The sequence below is a fragment of the Balaenoptera physalus genome (genome assembly GCF_965194825.1).
Source record: "Balaenoptera physalus genome assembly, chromosome: 4".
NCBI classification, from domain to species: domain Eukaryota; kingdom Metazoa; phylum Chordata; class Mammalia; order Artiodactyla; family Balaenopteridae; genus Balaenoptera; species Balaenoptera physalus.
In genome coordinates this window covers 133352734-133374799 of record NC_138891.1, presented here as the reverse complement: position 1 = coordinate 133374799, position 22066 = coordinate 133352734, and the positions used below count along the sequence as shown (strand labels likewise).

General features: G+C 42.8%; 1 protein-coding gene across 14 annotated transcripts in view; it reads left to right on the top strand.

Annotated features, from left to right (window-relative positions):
- TIAM1 (TIAM Rac1 associated GEF 1) overlaps positions 1-22066 on the top strand; it is a 400429-nt gene that overhangs the window by 198067 nt on the left and 180296 nt on the right. For 2 of the 14 annotated variants that reach the window (XM_082459728.1, XM_082459735.1), the window contains exon 2: positions 215-408. The exons of the other annotated variants lie outside the window; for them this stretch is intronic. The gene's annotated coding sequence lies outside the window, so the exon portion shown is untranslated. The remainder of the gene's footprint in view (positions 1-214; positions 409-22066) is intronic. 14 annotated transcript variants of the gene reach the window in all.

Below are 22066 nucleotides of genomic sequence, written 5' to 3'. Positions count from 1 at the left end.
GCCCCCCGCCCGGGGCCGGCGAGCCGCGACTCCACGCTGCCCTGGGGCTGCCCAGCGACGCCACCCATGTAAGTTTTAGCGTCAGGGAAAAGGGGTTCGGGCTTCGAAAGCGCTTCACTTGCCTTCTGTAACCAGGGACCGCGCACAGAGTCCGGTATCGGGAAGGAGACTGTGGGATCATGTTACCCACCAAAGATGCGCCCTGTCCCCGCAGGTCCTGCTGCGCGTTCAGTAATTACAGCTCAGTGTCTTTGAAAATGAACCCCGTGAAAGTCTTGGGATTTAAGTGGCAGAAACTTCCAAAGGAATATCTGAAGCTGTGGCACCCAGCAGGCTCCTGGATGGGAGTTCTGGAGTGAGGCATCCATCGGAAGTCTCGGTTTCTCGTTAATTTTGTGTCTGATTTAAGTGAGTTCAGCTTCAAGGCTTCCTGGATATTGAGGTGTTATCTGTTTATGTGGATCTTTTTTTTTTTTTTTGAAAAAATGTTTGTTTTTCTGTGGCAGCTGGTTTGTCTTTAGATTGATTGCCTAAATCAATTTCGGTTGGGAAGGGGAGAGGAAGTTTGGGTGGAGGGTGGTACTGGGATTGGGATGATTGCAAGAGACACTTCATATGTCTCAGCAAACGATGAACTTGGCCAAGTGCAAACATTCTTTAGGTTTTATTTCGAGGCCCTCAGGAGCTTTCCTTTGACATGTGTGGTGTTCACTCACTGCAGAGGGAGTTAGATGGAGGCTTTAGGGTTAACTATTATCTGTGTCATCTATTTCATATCTGATCAGCAGGTTAGTACAGAGCTGTGGGAGCTGTGTGTGTGTGTGTGTTTTGTAAGCTAATGCTTTGTAAGAATTTTTAGAGAATTGTCTTACTTTTAGGGCCAGAAAAGAAGGTGAATAAATGTGTGGATCTCACTATATTTGTAGAAAACCAAATTTTATTTTACAAATGTTTCTCCCAGTTCTGGGGTGGGTGCGATTAGGTGGATGTTAGTAGCTGATTCTGTCATTCTTCTAATACCAGAACGGAAGAACCTGGCTTTCCCAGCCCACCTTCCACTTGAACTTCGGGGCTCAGGGGACAGGTTGCTGTGGCCACAGTTTTACATAGTTTGCTTTCACCCTTCAGCTTCCCTGAAGTTTATGATACAGAAGTAAAATGAAATTACTTTTCAACCAATCTAGATATGTCCCAGGGAAGAACAACAGGTTGCATGGTCCAGGCTGTCACAGCTGCTGGAGCCCTGCTTTCTAGCTTGCTATGGGCTCAAGAAGAACATGCAGGTAGATATGAACTTGCTGTTGATTCCTCCTGCCTCCCAAGGAACCTTTAGCAACTCACTCAACAGCAAAGACAACCAGAATGGATCTGGTGATAGTTCTGGTTAAACTGACTAATAGACCCTTGTTGGTGGAGTTTTATGGAACAGTAATCCTCCGCTGGAGAAAGGGGAATATATTATTCATAAAGGTTTCTAGACACTGTCATGTGGGACTGCTGGGGGACATCATCACGCAGACATTTGAAATTAGGTTAATTCTACTATATGACCTTGCAGGTGTTACAACTTCTGTATCATTTTTTTTTTTCTTATGGTTCCTTTACCTCTCCCATAAATAACCTGGTTTGGCTCTGGCTATTTGAATTTTTTTTTTTTTTTTTTAATTTATTGTCGGTGCAATTTGTTCAACAGAAATAGGACCGTTAAGACGATCTTGGTTTAGTAGCTAGTTTTGTTTTTGTTTTTGTTGTTTTGCTTTTTTTTTTTTTAAAGGACTTGATCATTTTTTTTTTTTTAATTTATTTATTTATGGTTGTGTTGGGTCTTCGATTCTGTGCGAGGGCTCTCTCTAGTTGCGGCAAGCGGGGGCCACTCTTCATCGCAGTGCGCGGGCCTCTCACTATCGCGGCCTCTCTTGCTGCGGAGCACAGGCTCCAGACGCGCAGGCTCAGTAATTACAGCTCACGGGCCCAGCTGCTCTGCGGCATGTGGGATCCTCCCAGACCAGGGCTCGAACCCGTGTCCCCTGCATTGGCAGGCAGACTCTCAACCACTGCGCCACCAGGGAAGCCCTGTTTTTGTTTTTTTAAATGGGAATTTTCCCATTTCATTTAAAAATTTATTGGTATAAAGTTACACATAATATTCTTTCATAATATTTTTAAAGACTATAGCATCTGTAGAAATGTTTCCTTTTTCATTTTTGGCATTGGTTATTTGTGCCTTTTTTCTCTTTTCTTCTTGATCAGCCTTGCTAAAGTATTATCAGTTTTATTGGTCTTTTGAAAGACCCAACTTTGGTTTTGTTTGTATTTTAAATGAAGCATAAACAAACACTACTTCTTTTAAATTTACATGCATTTAAAAAATTCTGCCCTGTGGAACTCTGTCAAAAAAGATTTTAAGATCCTTTAAAACTAAGTAACTGAGTCTACTAGTTGTATGGAAGAAGACATTATATATTTATCTTTATGTGTTTTTGACATAATGTTTTTTAGTTTTATGAAAACATACCTTGTATTCTTGAGTATTACACACGTTGGATCAAATTGTTGTAAGGTGGGTTTTGTATATTCACTGGGGCACACCCTGCAAAATTGTTTTAGAAACATCTAACTAGAACTTACACAAGACCTACTGGTAATTTAATGTGAATTGGAGGTGCTTTCAACCCGCTTAACAATACAGGTTAACTTTGTACTGAGGCACAGCAAATTTGCTGTAATGACTGAGGAAGAATGTTTCGTTTTGGTTCATATTTAATGCATGAGCCTTGGCATTTTGGTTTTCTCAGAAAATCTTTCTGAGTATGTGGCAGTATAAGAACAAGAACTTCGGAGTCAGAGGAGCTGGGTTTGAATTCCTGCTCTGTCACGTTTAGCTGAGTGGCCCCGGGAAAATTACCTAACCTCTCTGAGCCTGCATTTCCCCTACTGTGAGATGGAAATAATGAAAACTGCTTTGGGGGTGCTGCTGTGAGATTTCTATATGAGTTTTCATGTAAGGTACCTGTCTCGTGGTTTGGCACAAAGTAGACACTTATTAAATTGTAGTACATTGAGTATTTTCCTCTCCTACCCTTTTCCAATACTGTAGTTCTCTCAGTGCCTTCCTTCAAGGTTATTGCAACAGAATAAAACAATAACGCTTCTATCATTTGTTTTTTCTTCATTATGGGGAGATGGAATTACCAGGGGCACTTTCCATGTTTTCAGTATTTTCATCTTATCCTAGTTGATTGGTGGTAAACTGGCTGTATATTTTTTCCCCTCCACTTTTAATCTTATCTTCCTGGGATCATTGTTATTTTTTCCTTCAGTTCATCTCACCTCCTTGAGGGTCTCACTTCTCTGTTCTTATTTCCTCTATCCCTCCCTCTCTCCCTCTTTCCCTCCCTCCCTTTCCTTTCTTCCTTCCTTTTTTTTTTTTTTTTTTTTTTTGCTGTCTTTAGGGTACAAATGAAATGGGTACAAAGCTCAAAACTTGGCAGAAACTGGTTTGTAAGTTACTGGGGTTGCTTCTTTAAAGGCAAAGTGTGTTTAGTTACTCCAGAATTTAACTGGGAGGTAGACGGGGCTGGTGATCACCGTATCGATTTTGTAATGCCGCTGCATTTTCCTAGAATATTTTTCCTAAGCTTGCAGTTCCTCTGTGCTTTGGGGGGAAGTGTGGATTGTTGGATGCTACGGCTGATCTCATAACCAAGAAGGGAAAGGAAGAACACAGGGCGGAGGAGGTCGGCTGGTTAATATTCCTGCACAAAGGATTATAGCATTATTGAAGTCACCAAACTTTAGCTGTTTGCTCCGTGGGGTTTCTCCACTAAAAAGATCCTGGGGAATATATGGCATAATTAGTTAAGATTTATTTAGGCATCCAGTGTTGCAAAGTGCTGAACAGGGCACAGGAAGGGATTGTGATCTGGGAAAAGGCTTTATGGTGCGGTGCCAACATCATTTGCTGTTCTGCCCAAGGAGTGAGTCTTGGTTTACATTTTGTGGAGTGAATTGGCCTCTGCCATGGAGTTATTTTCCAAGACAGCAGATTGATTAACTAACTACCCTTGGTCTGGCCTGTCCCCTGTGACCCCGAGCACTGACTAACAACACCGGAGCTGCTGTTTGTTTTAGCTGGTGTTTTTATGAGGATGGAGAACAAGAGGGCCCATAGTCTTCCTCAGTGTTTTACAGCATCGCTTCCCCAGTTTATTTTGATTCTCTTGCTTGAACACAAAGTATGAGCATGGTGTTCATTGGTAAAACTTTTGGGGGAGAGGTCATCACTTTTGGAAAGCTGTATTTTTTAATGGTTCGGGATGGATTTGTGAGATCTTGGACTAGATCATAGAGCCTCATGTGATACCTTGGAATCATACGCTTTAGTGTTTGAGAATTCTGACTTTCATAAATTATGAGATTTGGGTGGGCAAAAATAAGCATGGCCAAAGTGCTTTCTACAAAGCCTTAGTGGAATAAGGGCCTGGTAAATGCTTTGACTATTAAAATATGAATACTAAATAACTGATTTATTTAGTGTCTACAACATATGAGGTACTTTTCCTGTATTATCTCATTAAGGTTTCAGAGGAGGAGCTTGCAACCTCTAGAGGAATATAAAAAATGAGCACAAAACCCATTCTTTACCTGTGTCTGCTCTTGTAGGTAGAACCCCAGTGGACTGAGGCCCACCTTTCTAGACCCGAAGGCCAGGAGGAGGAGGAGGAGGGTTGATACCATGGGGTGTGATGCTCTGTATCCTAGCCTCTCACCTAGAATGTGAGCTGCCGCTGCAGATGGCACGTCTGGAGATCTTGAGAAGCCTCTTCTGTTTGGGGATGGGGTAAGTGGGGTGTTTGCTGAAGGCTGGGACATGAAGAGTCAAGCTTTTGAAGACCTTCTTGTCTTACGATCCTGCCCCAATCCTCCTGTTCCGGGACAATAGGAGGTTCATTATTTGTGACTGTTGTTTCGGTGGGAAGAGGGGTTCTGATTCTACCCAGTCAGAATCTGAGGCTTTGAAACTGATTTCCCGGGAACCTTCTGATGCGGGGTCCCTTTCTTCTTGGGTCATTCGCATGGACAGGCCAGTCTTTCGGGCTTGATGAGGAGCGGGTAGGGGTGCACCCCAAGTCAGGGCCACCGTGAGCTGGGTGGGTGTGACCCTTCACCCCTGTGCACTGATTCCTTACGCCTTGAGTCATGAGGAAGAAGACTCCCGTTGATTCTCAGATTCTATTATTTTAGAGACTTTCCAGGGTAACCTTCCTACCTTTGTTTTCCTGGCTTTTCCTTTGCCTGCCCTCACGACACCAGAAAAGGGGAAAAAGGAATCGATTTGGACAGCAGCAGGGGAAGCTTGGTATCGGAACGGGCTTTTTCTGGGCTGCTGGACATGAGATCATGTTACTTTTAACAGAGAGGGTGAGCCCCCAGCTAAACTTCATCTAAACTGGGACGTGGGTGTGGTTACAGTGGAATATTTCACGCGGGCGTCACTGCTGTGCTCAGATGCGACGGCATCACTGCATGAGAGGCAAGGGGCTTCCCGCTGGAAGGATCCAATGGGAAAGGAACGCGATGTGCGGGCACTCGGAGAAAAGAAATCTGCCCCAGAGACCCCTTTCCTACTTCCTGTGTGTGGCATGAGGCTCTTCTAGGCAAACCCAGCAAAAAGGGACTTGTGCTCTTCAGTTCCTTCTGCCACGTGGGGACCGTGACGGGTGCCCTGAGCAGCCCCCCTCTACTTCACTGGGAGAGGATGATTTAGACCAAAAGGGGCTTTATAACTACACAGAGTTGTCCTTACTCTTTTCAAGTTTGCCTTCCTCCCATGAACAAAGCCACTCAAGCCTTGTTAGTAGGTACATTATGCTGTATTACTTAACATGTATCAGATTTTGGTCCTATGCTAGTTGATCCAGGATTTGAACAAAAGATGTGACTACCGATTTGATGGAGAGGGTAAATCACAGATGCTTCCTGAGGCATGAGCCCTGCAATTAAAAAAAAAATTGTTGTTTTAAACTGTATTAAGAACCCAACATGCGATCTACCGTCTGATCAGATTTTTAAATGTACAATACAGTATTAGCAATAGGTGCAGTATCTTACAGCGAGTCTCTAGAACCTACCCATCTGGCGTAACTGAAATTTAATACCTGTTGATTAGCACCTCCCCCTTCCCCCTCCCTCCAGCCCCTGGCAACCACCATTCTGTCCTTTGCTTTCATGAGTTTGACTATTTTAGATACCTCATATAAGTGGAATCACGCAACATTTGTCTTTCTGTGACTGGCTTATTTCACACAGCATAATGTTCTTAGGGTTCATCCATGCTGTCACATATGGCAGGATTTCCTTCTTTTTGAAGGCTGAGTAATATTCTGGAGTGTGTGCGTGCACGCATGTGCTCATGTGTGCACACATGTATACCGCCTTTTTTTCCCCTCATTCCTCCATCGATGGACATTTAGGTGGTTTCCCCATTTTGGCTACTGTGAATAATGCAGTAATGAACAGTGCTAATATCTTTTTGAGATCCTGCTTTTATTTCTTTTGGGTAAATACCCAGATGTGGGATTGCTGGATCATATGGTAGTTCTGTTTTTAACTTTCTTCTGTGACGGCTGCACGCTTTTGCATTCTAATCCCTGTAGTTTGTAGTTTCCCACCAGCATCGCAGGCCTGCTTTGCGGGTCTTGGTGACCTGTTCTTCCTGTCTTACCTGTTCTCCTGGCCGCCTGAATCCAGACTGGCAGGTTTAGCCACGCCTTTCTCTGTCTGCACATGGCAGCCTGGAGACCTCTCATTCTATTGTCATAATTGGGTTATTGGGTTTTTTTTAAGGGGTAAAAATAATATAAAGGATAATAATACAATAATGATAAAAACGATTAACCCCTTGAGCACATGCTATCTGTGCTCTGTCCCCATCCTTTCAGATCCATGTTATCTTTCGTGCATATAAGCTTCCCCCACATGCTTTCACCCCACCAGACAGCAACCCCTTCTCTTTGTTGGCCAGCTGGCCTCAGGGTTTGATTCCCCTTTGACTGGAATCCTTGTACCCCTGGGGCAGTCCTTAGCTAGGGCTGACCATCAGGAGGGCACAGGTATTTCAGGACAACTCTGAGGTTTCCCCTGTCCTGTCTCCAAAGAACCCCTGTGGCTTCCTTCTTCTACTCCCCAAACTGGTTTTCTCTGGAAATGCTTCTAATAAGTAACTTAAACAGGAATTCTCATCTGTGGCTTAAGTAACTCGTTCCAAGTAACAGCGTTAGAAGCGGGTGGAGCTGGGATTTGAACCCCGGTCGCCTGACTCCAGGGGCTGTGCTCTTAACCAGAACGCTTCCGTGTGTCTCTCCAAGGCAGGACTACTCATCCTTTTCTGTTTATTTGCCTCATCGTGGATTATAATGACTGCCATGGGGTGTTTTGTAAATGCTTGCTTGATGAGTGGCTGAACGACCCGGCTGACCTTTGCACTGTCCCCAAACAGCCTTACTGAGTCCTGTCTCTGGGCAGGTGTCCACTGGGTCTCCTCCTGGAGTGACTTTCCCCCAGCTGTCTTTCAGAGTCAGCGCAAGCCCACCTCCTCCTTGCTGCCTTTCCAGCCTGTTGCAGCCCAGAGTCATTTTTTTCCCCTCGAACCAGTATTATTTGTCAGATGTTGCCTTTTCTATCTTCTCTCCTCCCAACCCGACTGTAAATCCTTGAGTGCTGCGATGGTGCCCAGAACCACACAGTAAGCGTTTGGTGATTTGATTCTTTGGGGATTAATCAAAACCCGGTCCAAGCTGTCCAAAGAAATGCCACGGTTGTTTCCGGGTTCTATGAATGAAGGGAAATCATGAGGTCAAGGGACAAAAATTGAAAAAATGAAATAAGCGAGGCGGCAAATCTAAAAATTGTTAGACCATTTTTGGGTAAGCCCGTGTGCGCGTCTTCACGCTGCAGCTGTTCAAGCTGAATCACAGGGTGGATGCATCATCTCTTGGCTTCAAGCACGGTGGCTAGCCGTCTTCCCCCGAGGGAATTTAAGCAGATTTATGTGATGAATAATGTGGATTCTCTTCCACTTCTTGGGATGTGGTTTGACAAACTTTATGAAAATAGTAGGTGAAGCGTGTCAAGTGTCTTCTTTTCCCCCCATTTGAAAAGTAACCGTGATGTCCCTCAGTAGAGTTTTGTGTGTTGAATTTGAGCTGGTGGCCAGCCTCACCGTCCACAGGGACCTCTCCTCTTTGGCCAACTGGGCGTGCCCCCATCGTGAGGTCCTGGAAAGAGGGCTGGGCTAGAACTGAAGATGCCCAGGAGAAGAGACCACGTACATGAGCACCTACTGTGTGCCTGGGATTCTGCTCGGTGCCGTCAACAGAGTCTGTGATCGAACCTCACCACCACCTCGGACGTGCTGTCCTTCCCAAGTCCAGCTTATGGAACCCACGTGACTTCACCAAATTCACACCAGATGCGGTGCCCCTGGATTTGAACTGGGTTTTATCTGACTTATATATCCATGAACACTCTCATACATCTTGACCTGCCATTCTAGATATAGACAGAGGTGTATTGGTGAGGATTCTAGAATTCTGAGACTCCTGGGTTTGTTTCTGATCTCTACCTTTTCTACCTTAGCCAATTCCTCTTAGCACTTCACCGTTCATGAATTTGGTAAAGGCAGTATTGCCCGAAATACCATGTTTAGCTGGGACTTTTTGGGGGTGAGTTGTGTAATATTTGAAAAATATTACAAAGTTACTGCAAAATTAGGGAGCTGATTTTATTTTTAGATGCCTACCCACAGGTGAAACATATCAAGCCCATTCCTTGCACACCCTCAGGAAAGTTAAATAGTTTCAGCCTTCTTTTTAAGAAGAAGGAACCTCTCCGGCCAGACTGAGGACTTTCTTGTCACTTACTCTGTAGCACATGCAGCCTGGGGTGTCCTTGCCTTGGGTATGATGCAGCAGGATGCCCTGGATTCTTTGGTCGTCCTGTCCCTCTCCTGCCCACATTGCATAAACATTGGCATGGCAGGGACAGATGGCCACTCCGGGGGCTCCTTTGATGTCACATTTGGTTGCCTGGGTAGGGGGTAGGGGTGGTTGCCGCCAGTCTCCGTGGGAGGAGAGGCTGACTGGGAAATACCCACTTGACAGTGGGTAAACAAAAGCTTAGCTCCGGAAGAGCTGGGTGCCCTGATACGTGTGCGGGCTGGGCTGCAATGGAGTCAGGTTTACATAAGTGTGTTTAGCTTGGGAAGAAGCCAGTCAGCGCAAAGCACAGGCTTTTCCCTCTGCTCCTAATTGATGCTCCGTGGAGTTCGGTTTTATTATGAGAATGTGAATGGACTGGGGTGGGGAAGAGAGAGATGGGACTGCAGATAATTACTTTCAGAGCTAGAGAAAAAATTCATTCCAGAGGCCTGGGTTATCTTTGCTGGAGGTGCAGGTGAAAGTGTCTGAAATCCCAGGAGAGTTGAGATAGAGCGGTGGGGACCGTGTTATCAGTGGGCCCCTTTGCTGGTCCAACAGCATCAATCTGTGTAATGGGGACCGAAGGCTTTGATAGAAATGGGAAGCGTGGTAATGAAGAACCCCCAGACAGGGAGGGCATGAGGGAGCAGAATCACGCCTGGAAGAAAAATCAAGGGCTGACAGTCTGTGACAATCAAATAGTTTGTGGTTTTAGCTTTAGAAGGAACACTGGAGGTAACTGCAATTGCCTGCATGCAAACCAAGCATGGAGTTCCACCCAAGTGGAAAAGGCAAAAGCCGCAAGGGTTGACTGAAAGCTTTTCCTAGTCCAGCCTCTGGGTGATAACTGTTGCTATTTACTTCTCTAATGCATTTACAAACCAAATTGAGATAATGTATTCAAGTTAACAGATTGACATCTAGTTACTGGGCTTCATACTGACTGGGAGGGGGAGGGGGGTTAGTTTATTTATTCGTTCATTCCACAAGTCACTCACTGGGTGGCTCTGGGTACTGTCCTTGGAGGTGGTGTCCTCGGGTGATTCAGTGAGGTGTGAGCGATTCAGTGAAGTGTGAGCGCAGCTCACATGCCCTCAAGGAGCTTATAGTGTAGAAGGCGAGAAAAGATAACTCCATGGGAAAGTTAGTAGGGGGCCAACTAAGAGAGATATCGTCTAGAATTTTGGTACATTTGAAGGGTCAGGACATTTGTCATTCAATGGTGAAATGATTGGGAAAATCATTAATAATAATATTAATACTAATTTCTCTTGTTTATTAAGTATTTGCTCTCTGCCTGGCACAGTTTTAAATGGACTAACACATTTAATCTTCCCAATGACCCAACTGAACTATTATCATTCCAGCTTTACAGGTGAGGAAAGTGAGGCAGAGAGCATAAGGGTGACACAGCGGTGCACAGTTAAGTCCAGGTAGACACGTGGGCAGTTTGCACGCCCAACTCCCCCAGGCCTCTGTGGTTCTTCCCAATTCTGATTTTCCTGTGTCGCTGGGACAGTCAGTACATCTTCAGTGTTTCTTTCTGTCTAAGAATCGGCAGCAAACAACCAATATGGGCGCTTAGTTTCTGCTCCACTCTTTTCAATATTTAGAGGAATCTAGTTTGTGTGGATGCCTGATGGGCCATTCAGTCATGAAAAGATCTAACCTACTGACTTTTTAGATCCTTGGAGGGTGATTTTAATTATCATATAAATAGCATGAATATGAACATGGGAGCTTTATTACTCAGTTCCTTGGTGGTGGTTCCATCGTCAGTGTTGATACTGCTAGAAATTATCTCCTGCTAGGGCACAGTGAGTTTTCTCTTTTGGCGAATGGTCATTTTTATTTTTTTAAAAACTTAGGTGAGGGAGGTAAATAAACTCAGTCATTTGTGGTGAAACAAAATGATTATCATTATTTGCTAGTGTTTATTCAATAAAATATGAGAAGAACACTGGGCTAGAAGTGAAGAGACCCAGGTTTTCTTGACTTGAGCTCTTCCTAACCCTTGGACATTTGGTGAGCCAGTTGCTTGGGTCAGGAAATTATATCCTTGGGGTCCTTGTGACGTACAGAAGTTTCTCTCTGTATGGTAAGCCTGTAATAAGGGTATTATGTATCAAGGCTCAACTTTTAGGTTGATATTACTGCGTTGTTTATTTAAACATGTTGTTTTAGACCCGGATGCTGCAGCTGAATTTTATGTTTTTGGTGTTGTATTTAAAATATTGTGTTATCTTCTGGTTGTGATTTCTTTTCTTTCTTTCTTTCTTTCTTTCTTCCTTCCTTCCTTCCTTCCTTCCTTCCTTCCTTCCTTCCTTCCTTCCTTCCTTCCTTCCTTTCTTTCTTTCCTTTCTTTCTTTCTTTCTTTCTTTCTTTCTTCCAGGAGTAGGGGGTTTCATATAGGATGGAAATGTAAACTAAAGAAAAGATTGGATCTGGAAGTAATTTTCAGCAGTGGAGAAATTAACCAAAATGGGGAAACACACCATTTTGTTGCTAGATAAAGGGAACATAGAAGTGCATACTTGCTTTCTCCGAGTAATCAGATACATTATACATGGATTACTTTTTCATTGGGACTTTATGGTTTAAAAGAAAGCAAAAAGCAGATCTGAATATTAAATATTTCCATCTTTTCAAGAACACATCAAGTTGGCATTTAAACTTGGATTGCCTGCCTCTTATTTCTACAATTTGAAATCAGATTGAAATCCTGCAAGTGGGGGCATTAGTTCAGGTGACCCCTGTCAGTTTATCCACCTGGCCTCCTCTCTGGTCCTTTTTTTAACTCACAAATGGGAGTGGGTGTGAAAGCCCAGGAATACTTTGAATGTGGTAGATACAGGATGTGGGAAATTTGTCTGCAAAATGTCAGCCTTGAGTAGACATTTTGTAAATGTCTACATTTATAAAATGGAAGGCCGTCTGAACTGTCTTGTGATTCGATTTGAGTTTTTAGAGCTGGTGTGGTATGGTCGAGGATTTCCGTCCTGAGTAGTATGGTTGCGTGGGAATTCATTTTGATTTTAGAAATTGAGAATGAATTTTGACTTCAGGAATCGTTGAGAAGTGGTTTCTACTGGTGTTTCATGTCCTACACGTTTGGGCTCTTGGATACCATCTTTGCTCACGTTTCCCCTGAGAGGTGCTGTGGCTGGTAGGCCTTTGAGCCGTGAGGGCCTTAGGGCCTGCAGTCTGTGTTTGGAGGTGGTAAGCTCCTCTTTTCTAAAGAGATGGATCTCTCTGACTTAAGATGCCCACCTTTCTCTGGTTTTTGCTTAATAGTATGTGGATTTTGACATAGTTGATTGAATGCATGCTTACTTTTCTAATTTGTTTCTATACCTGTGTCCAGGGACTTTTATGAATCTTTGTCTGGAAATTTGTCATAATCTTGGTTGAATACTTGGTGGAATGTTCAGATGCATTTACCAGTTAGCAGTTGTTTTTAGCACCTACTGTGTGCCTTACTTAGTGAGAGGCTCATGGAATTCAGGCATGGATGGATATTTCAGGTATGGTGGATCCCGCAACAAAACTCAGGAGCTGGTGGTACCAGTTGGGGAAAATGGACTAAGTGTAATGGAATTGACAAGGAAGCCCCACAGAGAGATGTTATTAATAGGGACAAAAGAAAATATTCAAAACTTGTATGACGTTTCAGAGTTTATAATCCATTTGAAGTGCTTGAAAAAACCATAGTGTTGGAAATGAATTCATGTGTGTATAAAACTAAAACCAGACTTCTTTGACAAATTTAACTTCTCAAAATTATTCTTAGAAAGAGGGACTTTCTTCGAGAGTGTGAAGCCTATTTTGTCTTCAACTCACTAAGGTTGTGCTTTACATTTCTCTCTCTTTAAGATGCTATTAAAAACGTACAAGCATCCACACAAAAACCCTGCACACGGATGTCTATAGCAGCTTTATTCATAGTTGCCAGAACTTGGAAGCAACCAAGATGTCCTTCAGTAGGTGAATGCGTAAATAAACTGTGGAACATCCAGACAATGGAATATTATTCAAGGCTAAAAACTATCTTTCAAGTCATGAAAAGACATGGAGGAAACTTAAATTCATGTTACCAAGTGAAAGAAGATAATCTAAGAAAGTTACATACTGCATGACTCCAACCATATGACATGCTGGAAAAAGGCAAAACTGGGGGGGCGGGGCGGCGGGGGGGCAAGGATGAATAGGCAGAGCACAGGATTTTTTCTTTTTAATTTTATTTATTTATTTATTTATTTATTTATTTATTTATGGCTGCGTTGGGTCTTCGTTGCTGCGTGTGGGCTTTCTCTAGTTTCAGCAAGTGGGGGCTGCTCTTCGTTGTGGTGCGCGGGCTCATTGCGGTGGCTTCTCTCGTTGTGGAGCGTGGGCTCAGTAGTTGTGGCACAGGGGCTCAGTAGTTGTGGCTCATGGGCTCTAGAGCGCAAGTTCTGTAGTTGTGGCTCATGGGCTTAGTTGCTCCACAGCATGTGGGATCTTCCTGGACCAGGGCTCGAACCCGTGTCCCCTGCATTAGCAGGTGGATTCTTAACCACTGCGCCACCAGGGAAGTCCTGAAGGATGCAGTTTTTGATGAACTGATTCCTTGGGTCGATTCCATGTGAGCCAGTCTTCCCTGCGTGGGGCATGGTGAGGGAGGAGCTGGGCTTGATAGTATTTGAAAGTGCTGTAGTCTGGGGACTGGAAATGGCCCAATCCTGCCTTGATCCTGTTACCTTTCTGCCAGGGGTTGCTATGTGCACAGGGCACATTAACATGGAACTGAGTGAGTTCAAAAGTTTTTCCGGAAGTTTACATCAGCGTTTCTCCTTGCAGGTTGCCTTTTACTTTTTTGAAGTCATCATTCATGTCTTCAACAAATATTTATGGAGCCCTTCACTTAGGGCCATGCGCACTTCCACATTGTGAGGGTACAGGAGTGAGCAAGACGCAGAAGAATCTCTGCACGCGTGTGTAGACATTCTGGGGGCGGAAGATAGGCAGTGATGAAGTAGTTAAAACGTGGAGTGTGTTGGAAGGTGATCACTGCGGTGGAGAACCAGGGAGCTAGGAAGGGAGCTAGGAAGTGCTGGGAGTTTGAACTTTTAAATAAGGGGGTTAGGGGATTGCATGGGTGACTTCGAAACAAAGATGGCAAGGGGTTAAGGGAGTGAGATCTTTTGTTAACAGACGGGGAGTGATCCAGGTAGAGGGGCTGAGGTTGGGCCTGGCATGTTGGAGGCCACTGGGACCTGACTGGAGAGAGCAAGGGGGAGACTCCAGGAGGTGAGTGTGGTCAGGGGAGGAGGCAGTAGGAGGGAGGCCTTTGGAGGATGGTGGGTGGGAGACATGATCTGACTGAGGTTTTAATAGGATCCTTCTACCTGCAGTGTTGAGAGTAAGCCAGGCAGCCTTCTCCTTCTCACCCTTGTGGCCAGTAATCCTCATGTCTGAGCAGTGATTTGACTTTGTTATGGCTCACGCAGCCCTGATCCCACTGGTGCTATTGAGTCTCTATTAGTAAGTTTTTTGTTTGTTTGTTTGTTTGTTTTTGACTTCTCTAGGTGCAAATCTCTTTCTTTATAGCTGATGAGGAAAAGAACTTCCATCATGCGAGGGTAGGTAGCTGATGAGTTCCATAAGGAGTTCAAGAGTGCTCGAGAAATGCTCCAAGATCATTTAGGGTTCTCTGCAGTCAGATGTTTCATTTACCTTCAAAACAGAAAAATCCTCCTCTTCTTTTGCTCTGAGAGCCCCTTTCTTGTCTGTAATCAGGTTCGAATCTCTTTTCCACTCCACACACCCCATTTTGGTTCAGTCTGATCATGTTTTGGTTCTAAGAAAAGTGAACCATTTGTCATATGTGTTACCTTCTCATGATGGCCTGAACATAGCTGGAGGATATCCGAGCCTTTCAATAATCCCTTCCTAAATATTTTGGTATCTGACCCTCGTTAGCCCATTTTAAGTGGCATGTGGTAAACTTGTCCACAGATGTTAGTTTACCAGTGTACTTTGAACAGAATAATAATAACTTTCACATCTGGTCCCCTTTTCATCTAGGGATCTTAAACCCCAAGTGCACATTAATTAAACCTCACATCAATGGAAGGTGGGGAAGGGATGGAAGGGGATGGCTTTAATCACCACTGCAAAGAACTTAGAGGGACAGCCTCTGGGCCCAACACAATAAGAGGGATTTTGCATTTCACGAATGCCTTTCATCTAGCATCTTAAATCCTTGGCAAGTATTACCTGGTGGGTAGTGTATTATCATGCACATCAACAGGGAGAGGGCTATAGGGACTTGCCCTAGTTTTTCAGTACTATCATTTCAGAGGACTTCTTTTTTTCCTAGTTCATGGGTCCTTATGGCTTATTATGGATTTTCTGGAATCTCATAGTGTGGACTGAAGCATGGTAGAGTTGACTGATAAGGTTGTTTGATTTTCTTTCCATCTTTTTGGTTTGGTATTCCGATAGGTAGGGAGTTCCTTTTTCAATGTCAGCTGCCTTCCAAGTTGGTAATGGATAATTCTCATGTAGGGACCTGGGACGTCTCCCTCACCTTAACCCTGTTTCTCCAGAAAGTTTCCCAAGTGAGTTGGGTCAACAGAAAGGCAGGAGAGAGCCATGTCTTTCTCCAGAAGAAGCTGCTTGAGTTCATTCCTGATAAATGAGGGCATTGGTTTAAAAAAGGGAACAGAACAAAAAAATACAAATGGGAAGATGTTATGGTCATGTCATTGATGAATGGAGAATTCAAATGCTAACCTGTGGGAAGGAAGTGAAGGATCTGGCTCTTGCCAGGATCAGAGTGTTTATATGCACAGCCGCAGTCCTTCTGCAGTCAGAGCCAGGGGTCATTCCACAAGGGGACGCTGCATGGCTGTTGGGAAAGGCAAACGTTGGCAGCACACGGGAATGGTGTGAGATACACAGTTTGCAGAGAGATGTGCTTCTTTATTTTATTTTATTTTATTTTGATGTTTTAAAATTGAAATATAGTCAGTTTACAATGTTGTATTAATTTCTGCTGTACAGCAAAGTCATTCAGTTTTTTATATATATATATATATATATATATATATATATATATATATATATATGCATTCGTTTTTTAAAAATATTCTTTTCCATTATGGTTTTTCACAGGATACTGAATATAGTTCTCTGTGCTGTACAGTAGGCCCTTGTTGTTTCTCCATTCCATATATAACAGCTTACATCTGCTCACCCCAGTCTCCCAACCCCCTCCCCCTTGGCAACCACCAGTCTCTTCTCTATGTCTGTGAGTCTGTTTCTGTTTTGTAGATAGGTTCATTTGTGCCATATTTTACATCCCACATATAAATGATATCATATGGTATTTGTCTTTCTCTTTCTGACTTCATTTAGTATGATAATCTCTAGTTCCATCTATGTTGCTGCAAATGGCATTATTTCGTTCTTTTTATGGCTGAGTAATATTCTGTTGTATATATGTACCACATCTTCTTTATCCATTCCTCTGTCAGTGGACATTTAGATTGTTTCCATGTCTTGGCTACTGTAAATAGTGCTGCTATGAACATAGGGGTGCATGTATCTTTTTGGATTAGAGTTTTGTCTGGATATATTGGACTTCTTTATTTTAAATAGAGTCTTCAGCTTTATTTTTAAAAATTCCCAAATGCCAATATAAAGTATGTTATTGATTTTATAATGTAATATTGCCTTATTTAGAGTTGCATGTGGAAATAAACAATATAATGGACAAATGTTGAGAAGTATGGGTTCTTTGAATGTCTCCTCCATGTGACACCTCCAGCCCACTGATACCTGGTTTCTTTCCATCTTTATGACCTAAAAGGTAGAAAGATATCCATATTTCCACAGGTAAAAGATAAACGTGTGTATTATTTTAGATGAAGGCCCTTCTGAGTCAATTCCAAAAGCACACCCTCAGAACGTGTGTTTCCATGGCTGTCAACGAGCACTGTTGAACTGTCAAAAATACTTGTGTTCTTTCCTTAATTGTTGTAGTGTTGGTGTGTTTGTTTACCTTGGTGGAACAGTAAAGGAAAGATCATCTGTTCTTATGTGGTGGGATTTCCTTGTGCTCTGGGAGCTCTAGTTGGTGAGGACATTACTGGAATGTTCCTTAAATACATAAATAATTTCTGCAAAGAAATGACTTAGAAATCCACTTGGTTGTTTGGAAGCCAAAACAAGCAAACATCTTTGCCTTCTGCATGAATGTCAGACTTTCAAGTTGGATAGCTAATGTTTGCTCGTGGCCATGTCAAGAGCCCTGTAGATGGAATCCTAGAATTCTGAGGTAGCTATCCAAAACGTAGAGACAGAAAAAAAGGCAAAGAGCAGCAGACAGAATAAAAATCATAGTTCTACCACTTACTAGCTGTGTGACCTTGGATAAGTCACTTAAACTCTCTGTGTTTTGGAGTCTTCATTTATAAATTGTGGGTAAGTATTTTCCTTCTAGAACTGTTAAGAAGATTAATATATTTCTCCAGTGTCTGAGTTATGGTCGGTCCCCCCCAAACTGTCAGCTTTATTGTGGTTGTCATCATTTCTCTGCTCTTAGGCTGGAGTCAAGTGAGTGATATTGGGGTTTTTTAAAGATTTCTCTTTTTTTCTCCTACTAAACCTTTGTTGGATTTAACCATTTCTAAGCCAGTTCTCTCAGTTTCCTGCCTGTGGAGCTCCATTAACTGCAGTAGGTGGACATCGTGAAATGATTGATTGACATGATTATCCGGCCCCTGTTTTCTGTCTCCTCTCCTGATGTGTCAATAGCACTACTTTTCATGGCTTCTGTATGACTAGTCTGTGTTTCTTAACTTTGGCTGTGAAGGTCAGAAGTGCACCTAGTAATTTCCCATGAACTTCACCAGCGAATTCCTGTTTCCTGAAGAAAAATTTGGCTAACTGCTTCCTGGCTGAGGGGCTCGTGCCTGAGCTATGTGGGAGGACCAGTGAGCCACACTTTGGTCTAATTATCAGTGACTGCTTACCACTGTCATGGAAATAGAAATAGAGGCGTACGTGTCATATACAAGTAATTTAAAAAATTCATTTGGTTTGGGACGTACAATTGAACAGTGACCAGGTCAGTAGCTAGACTAGAGAACTTAGTGTGGGATGGATATTGCAGGTGGAGATTCATCGGGGGCAGCTCCTGTCTCAGTGTGGCAGAGGTGACAGGAATGTCATTGCGTAGTGACAAAGAGAAAGGCAGTGACAGCAATAGAAGTACATCTAGGAGAGGGCAGGGTGTTGAGGCTACGAGTGTGGATTCAGGAGCTATACTGCCTGGGTGGGGAACCAGCTCTGTCACAGATCACTGGAGTGACTGTGGGCAAATTACAGTCATCTCGGGGCTTCAGTTCCTTCCCCTGTAAGATGGGGGACAATGGTACCCACCTCATCAAGTTATCGCAAATAGTCAATGGATTAACATGTGTCAGGACTTAGAGGAATGCCCAGCACTGGCACATGTCCAGTAAATGTGAGCTAGAACTGCCCTCTGCATCATGATGAGGCAGATGGAATACATGAGTGTGAGTGATGGGCTCTGGTCAGGGAGGGGAAGAGGAAGCAAGGAAGATATGAGAGAAGTTGAACTCCAAGCTAGCCTTTTCTTTCTCTTTTGTATATAATATTTTAAAATGATCATGCACCTTCATTATAGAAAAGTCGGAATATATAGACAAGCAAAAAGAGAACAATCAAAACTACCCCTTGGCCTGCTTCCAGTGGTACCCACTATTAACATGTAGCATATTTCCTTCTAGACTTCTTTTTTCCTTCTCTGCTGAGTTGGATTTTGAAAGATGTCAGGGAGGGTTAATGTTTTCCTACACTTAATTCCATCAATTTGGTTACATCAGTGTGTTATATAAGGAGCAATTTTTACTTGCTTTTAAAATTCTGTCATGAAATATTTCAAAAACACAGAAGAGCATGGAGAGGGCAGTGTCTAGATTGGGCTCAAATCATGTGGAGAAGACTGCAGTCTTAGGAAGGGGGAGGTGAAGGCCGACTAAACTTACTGAGTGTCCCCTTAGGTCTGTCCCTGCATTGGGCTTTTCAGGCAGGTGACTTCCTGTATCCCTACAGTAACCATCTGAGGTCAGTCCCCACCCCCCCCACCCCCTTTATGATCCTGTAACTAAGGAGGCTTTGAGAGGTTGAAGGATTCGCCCACCATAGCACATGAATCAGCGTAGAGCTGGAAGTGTTGTGAGCTTGATACCACCTAACCTGAATGCTGTTTCCTCTTCTCAACTGCCTCAGGGCCCCCTGACTCAACCATCTTTGCTCTTCTTTTATGTTGTGAATTTTTTTTTGACAAATTATATTTGGAAGCGTACAGTGAACAAAATTGAGCTGATTTTTTTGTGGTAAAATATATATAACAACAGATTTACCATTTTAAACATTTTTAAATGAACAATTCAGCCAAATTAAGTATATTCATGACGTTATGCAACTTTACCACTGTCTTTTTCCAGAGCTTTTCGTCATCCCAAACAGAAACTCTGTACCCATTAAGCAATAACATCCCCACCTCCAACTTCTATTTTACATTCTGTCTCTACAAATTTGCTTATTCCAGATAGGCAATTCTTCACCTAAGTGCAATACTTGTTCTTTTGTGACTGGTCTATTTTACTTAGCATAATGCTTTCAAGGTTCATTCCTGTCATAGCATGTATCAGAAATTCATTTCTTTTCATTGACTGAATAGTATTTCATTACGTATACATACTACATTTTGTTTATCTGTTCATCTGCCAGTGGACATGTATGTTTCCACCTTTTGGCTATTGTGAATAGTGTAGCTATGAACATTGGTCATAGAACTCAATGAGAACAACAACAACAAAACAACCCAATTTAAAAAATGGACAAATAGACATTTCCCCAAAGAAGATACACATATGACCAATAAGCACATGAAAAGATGCTCAGCGTCATTAGTCATTAGGGAAATGCATATCAAAACCACAATGAGATCACTGCCCACCCACTGGAATAGCTATAATAAAAAAAGGAAAATATCAAGTGTTGGTGAACATGTGGAGAAATTGGAACCCTTGTACATTGCTGTTGAGAATGCAAAATGGTGCAGCTACTGTGGAAAAGAGTTTGATGGTTCCTCAAATTGTTAAGCATAAAATTACCATATGACTCAGCGATTCCACTCCTAGGTATGTGCCCCGAAGAATTGAAAACAGGGACTCAAACAGATACTTGTATACCAATTGAGCTAATTTTGAATGTGCATTATTATTATTGTTTATCAATTCACCTTTCCTAAAGATGATTTACTTATGTTGCCATCTGGGCATTTAGCATGTAGAGCAGCAGAAATTAGAGCTCCAGAAAAAAACCCCACCTACACAATACAAAGCCACGTTACTTGAAACTGAAGCCGTAGAGACACAAAAAGTTTGGTTCAACCACGGAGGCCAGCTTGTAATGTCAAGACACAAAGGGAACGTTTTGAAGGAGAATCCAGGCTGAATCAGATTTCTTCTGTCTAATAACATTGTCAAGATAATGATAAAATAATGTCAAGAAGATTTATCTACAGAACTTTTTTCTTCTAGTCTCAGAGCCCCAAAGATTTATTTCCCAAGTATTAAATTTTCTTGGTTGTACCATGATGAAATTGGCAGATCTTGCTAATCAGAGTTGGGAATAGAAAATCTACTTAGAACATTTGTTTTGAGTTCTTGGGTAGTTATTCCATATCTGTAGAGTTGAGTCTCTTGACCACCTATTAACCACTGATAATTTATCCTGAACTTAAAGCCTTAGGGGGTGTGTCAAAATATTCACACTTGAATACTTGTTATTCTGGAAATTCACTTTGAATTATAGAACGAAATACTCTCTCTGCAAAGACCTGGGAGCTGTAACCGCCCAAATTGTTGTTTAACTCCACCCTGCAGCCCTTCCATTAGTTCTGTGACTGGGCATTAACCTAAAGAAAGATACCTTTTTTCTGAAATCCTCTCTTGAGCTGGGTCAGTGGTTACTTGTTTTAGTTTCTCTGCTGGGTGGGAGCTGCTTAAGAATAGGAATATGTAATATAGTTGTCTGATTAAGTTGGCACAGGTAGTCTGTCCTAAAATTACAAAGTAACAGCTGAATCAAGCACAGCCTTTTTTTTTTTCTTTTTAATTCATTGATTTTTAATATATTCACAGAATTGTGCAATAATCAACACAATTTTTAGAGTGTTTAAATTACCCCCATCCCTCAAAACCCATGTACCCATTAATTGTCACTCCCCACCCTTACCCCCGCACTCCAGCTCTAAGAAATCATTAATTTACTCTATTTTTTTTCTATAGATTTTTCTATCCTGGATATTTTATACAAATGAAATCATATAATATGTGGTCTTTTGTAACTGGCTTCTCTCATTTAGCATAATGTTTGCCCATGTTGTAGTATGTAGCCTAATTTCATTCCTTTTTATTGATGAATAATATGTCAGTATATGGGTATACCACATTTTGTTTATCCATCCATCAACTGATGGACATTTGGGTTGTCCCTTATTAGGTACATGACTTACAGATATATTTTTCCCATTCTGTGGGTTGTTCAAGCACAGTCTTTCAAGTGCTGTCAACCCACTTGAAATCCAGAATGTGGAGAGGATCGAGCCAGTGGGATTTGAGAAGCTCTTCTCCCTGCCCAAGTTCTGAACCAACTGGGAAAGACAGAGGAGTCAGCAGGTGGAGACCAAAAGGTCAGCTTCATTACTGATAGATGTGGGACTGGAGGTTGTGGCTTAGGAGTAGGGCAACAGTAAGATTCTTGAAATCCTTACCTGGAAGAGTTAGATGGACTTGCCCACCTATGCAGACCTAGCCCTGGACAATAGTAGGTGGCCCCCCTACTAAAATTACCTTCTAAACTCACCTGCCACATGATCCAGAGCGGGTCAGACCTTGGGTTCTCCGTGGGCCTGGGAGATCCCAAAGAGAGGGGGAAGAGAGAGGCTTGACCTAGGCATGCGGGGGTCATTTTCCCAAACTGGGTGAGTGACCCCCCCCCACCCCCAG